Raw genomic sequence first — 4,313 nt, 5'->3', positions numbered from 1 at the left:
TCATAAGAAGTAGGACATAGAATAGATAGAATTATGAGTGAAAGATAAGTTCAAGTCTTCACATACCTTTTTGTTGATGAAGTTCCACGGTTCCTTGGTGTAGATCTTCGTCGTTGTCGTTGAATCACCATGAAGTACTTGAGCTCACTTACACTTTTCCTATCCTAGTCCGAGACTTGCTAATAGGATAGATATCAAGACTATATAGTTTTGATCACTAACATTGACAAACATGCTTGATATAGCAACGCATGCGAGTTCGACCGAGCTATGCTCTAACAATGTGCGATTATATTTTTCCAAGTTTGATGGATCTGATGTAGAAGGTTGGCTCTTTAAGGCTACACAATATTTTGAGTATGATGAAACACTTGCGAATCAAAAAATCAAGTTGGCCACATGTAATTTAGATGGTAAAGCTTTACAATGGTATAGGTGGTTGAAGAGAACTAAACCTGTAGTTACTTGGTAAGAATTTGAGAAAGCCATTATTAGTCATTTCAGTATTACTTTATATGAAGATGCAGGAGCAAAACTCGCTAAAATTAAGCAGTCAGGTTCATATGTAGAATATTGTGAAGAATTTGAACGATTATCAAATTTGGTAGATAATCTGCCTGAAGAATTTTTAGTGAGTTGTTTTCAAAGTGGATTAAAAGACGAGGTGAGACTAGAAACTCAATCCCACACTCCTACTAATTTACATGATGCAATGGAAATTGGAAGGTTACAAGATGAAAAGGTAACGTTGCGAATACAATCATATAGAATAACAACAAAGACACCTAGTGTTGTTAATACTAGTATACTTTTTAATTCTAGAGCACCTATTTCATCTTCAAAACCCATAATGGAAACTCCAGTTGTTAGAAGATTAACTCAGGCTGAGGCTAAAGAAAGAAGAAAGCAATAACTATGCTATAACTGTGATGAAAAGTGGCACCATGGTCATCGTTGTAAAACTCAAACATTGTTCTTAATTGATAAATACGACAATCAGGATGAGGATTAAGGTAAAGATGAAGTTGTTATAGAAGAAGAACTTGAAAAATAAACCGTCGAGATTTTTATGCATTCGCTGGATGGATCATTAACTACACAAACTATACGGGTACAAGGAGAAATTAAGAAGGCTCAAATTACCATACTTATCGATTCTGGAAGTACTCGTAATTTTGTCGATTATGCGATACCTAAAAGAATTAGAATTAAGAAAATTAAAGATGAAAATTTTGAGGTGATGGTAGCTAATGGTGCTAGAATGACTTGTGAAGGAATGTGCTTGGATCTGGATTATAAGTTGAATAAATATGGGTTCAAAAGAAAAAATTTATGTATTTCCACTTGGGGGATGCGATGTGGTTTTAGGAGTCCAATGGTTAGAAACATTAGGTCCCATAACTTGGGATTTCAAACATTTGACCATGGATTTTAAGAGGGTTGGTGAGCGTATTCGACTGGAAGGAGATAAGAAAAATAAAGGAAAGTTAGCCGACATCAATTCCATCCAGAGCCTCTTAAACAAGGGATCATCTTGATTTTTTTGCCAGATCAATCAATGCCCGGAAGCACAAATTAGTCAAGAAACACTAGGGGAGATACAAGAATTAATTGAAGAGTTTGGTGAGGTGTTCTCAGTACCCACAAAGCTTCCACCTATGAGAAGCCATGATCAACGCATAACCTTACAACCTGGGAGTGCTTCAATCAATGTACAATCTTACAGGTATGCACATTACCAGAAAGGTGAGATCGAAAAGATTGTTCAAGAGATGGTAGAATCAGGCTTAGTTAGGCCAAGCACAAGTCCTTTATCTTCTATTGTTTTGTTAGTTAATAAAAAAGATGACACTTGCCGTATGTGTGTTGATTATAAAGCTTTAAACCACGCTACTGTTAAGGACAAGTTTCCTATTCCAGTCATTGATGAGTTATTAGATGAACTACATGGTGCTTTATTCTTTTCGAAACTAGATTTAAGATCTGGTTATCATCAAATTAGAATGTATAAACAAGATATCTACAAGACATATTTTCGAACCCATGATAAACATTATGAATTCCTAGTGATGCCGTTTGGATTAACTAATGCTCCATCAATATTTCAACATCTTATGAATGATGTGTTCAGAAATCAATTAAGAAAATCTTTCTTGGTTTTCTTTGATGATATTCTGATCTATAGTCCTAACTAGGAAACACATTTATTACACCTTCGTGAAGTATTTATGATATTAGAAAGACATCAACTTAAAGTCAAATTAAGTAAATGTTCTTTTGGTACTGAGAGGGTTGAGTATTTGTGACATATCATCTCAAGAAGAGGGGTGAAAGCTGATCCTAGCAAGATACTGGATATGTTGGACTGACCGTTACCGAAAACTGTCAAGGCATTACGAGGATTCCTAGTTTTGACAGGATATTATAGGAAATTTGTACAAGGTTATGCTAATATTGCAGCACCACTTACAAAATTACTCAAAAAAGACGGTTTTTTGTGGACAGATGAAGCAACAAACGTGTTTGTTAGATTGAAAAGTGCAATGACATGCATACCAGTGATAGCATTACCTGACTTTACAAAGACCTTCGTTATTAAAAGTGATGCTTGTGGAGTAGGAATAAGTGCGGTTTTGATGCAAGAAGGAATGTCAATTGCTTTCACAAGTAAGCCACTTGGACCTCGTCATATGGGTTTGTCAACTTTTGAAAAAGAGTTGTTAGCAGTAGTTCATGCGGTTACTAAATGGCGACCTTATCTTATTCGGAGAAAATTTCTTATTCGGGCAGACCAACAAAGTTTGAAGTATTTTATGGATGCTAGAGCTGTAACACAGAAACAACAGAAATGGTTAACAAAACTACGCGATTGAGTACAAGAAGGGATCATCTAACAAGGTTACTGATGCACTTTCTCGAAAATTTGAACACGGTGAAATTTGTGCTGTAACTTATGTTAGTTGTGCTTGGATGGAAGACCTATTAGCTGAACTAAAAACAGATCCGTGGATCACAGATTTCATCTTTAAAGTGAGTCAGCCTTCTTTCGGTAAGAATAACTTTACCGTACGAGATGGTTTAGTTTACTATAAACAACATCAACTAGTGATGAGTTCTACTTCAAGGTGGAAGGCACTTCTAATATCTGAGTTTCATGACTCTCCAATTGCTGGTCATGTCGGATATTTGAAGACAGTAAAACGTTTATCTAAGTTGTTCAACTGGTCTAGAATGCATAAAGAGGTGTTAGAGACTACATTGCTTGCTGTGAAGTTTGCCAAAGGAATAAATACAGTACTCTTTCTCCAGCAGGATATCTTCAACCATTGCCAATTCCTACTACAGTATGGACAGATATATCCATGTATTTCGTTGAAGGATTGCCAAAGTCTAAAGGAAAAACTGTGATTCTTGTAGTGGTGGATCGACTAACGAAATAGGCCCATTTCCTTGCATTAAAACATTCATATACATCCACATCGGTAACCCAGAAGTTTTTATAAATAATCATCAAACTTCATGGATTTCCTCAATCTATAGTTTCTGATAGGGATGTTGTATTTACAAGTAATTTTTGGCAATAGTTGTTTCGCATACATGGAACTCAGTTAAGAATGAGATCCTCATATCATCCATAAACCGACGGTCAAACTGAAGTGGTTAAATAATGTTTGGAAGGTTACTTACAGTGTTCTGCTGGAAATAAACCAAAAGGATGATCATCTTGGTTACCATGGGAAGAGTATTGGTATAATATATCGTATCATACTTCAACTAATACTACACCGTTTGAGGATTTGTATGGCATTCCTCCCCCGGTATTAACAAATTATTTACCAGGAGAAGCGAAAATTACAACTTTGGATGAGGCAATAACCAAGAGGAACGAAGTTTTATCCATGCTTAAGGATCAAATTCAAGTTGTGCAGAATAGAATGAAGCTAAGGGCAGATGAAGGACTTCGGTACGTTGTATATCAAGTTGGGTATTATGTCTATCTAAAGTCGCAGCCATATCGGTAAAATTCTAATGTGCATAGGAAGAACTAAAAATTATCTCCACGATATTTTGGACCTTATAAGATTTTGGAGCGTATAGGACCGGTGGCTTGTCGTTTGAACTTGCCTAAGGAGTCAAAAATACACTCGGTATTTCATGTATCGTTTCTGAAGAAAGCATTGTTTCCTAACACAGCTGTTGGGGATAATCTACCAGAAGAAGAAAATGAAGTTGATCCAGTAATCTCCATGGTTGAACTGATCTTGAGGTCAAGGAAAATCTTAAGGGGGGGGGGGGGGGGGGGGGGAAAAAAA

The sequence above is a fragment of the Papaver somniferum genome, chromosome 10 (assembly GCF_003573695.1).
Source record: "Papaver somniferum cultivar HN1 chromosome 10, ASM357369v1, whole genome shotgun sequence".
Classification (NCBI taxonomy): domain Eukaryota; kingdom Viridiplantae; phylum Streptophyta; class Magnoliopsida; order Ranunculales; family Papaveraceae; genus Papaver; species Papaver somniferum.
The sequence above is the reverse complement of the archived record's forward strand: the minus strand, read 5'-3'. Positions refer to the sequence as shown.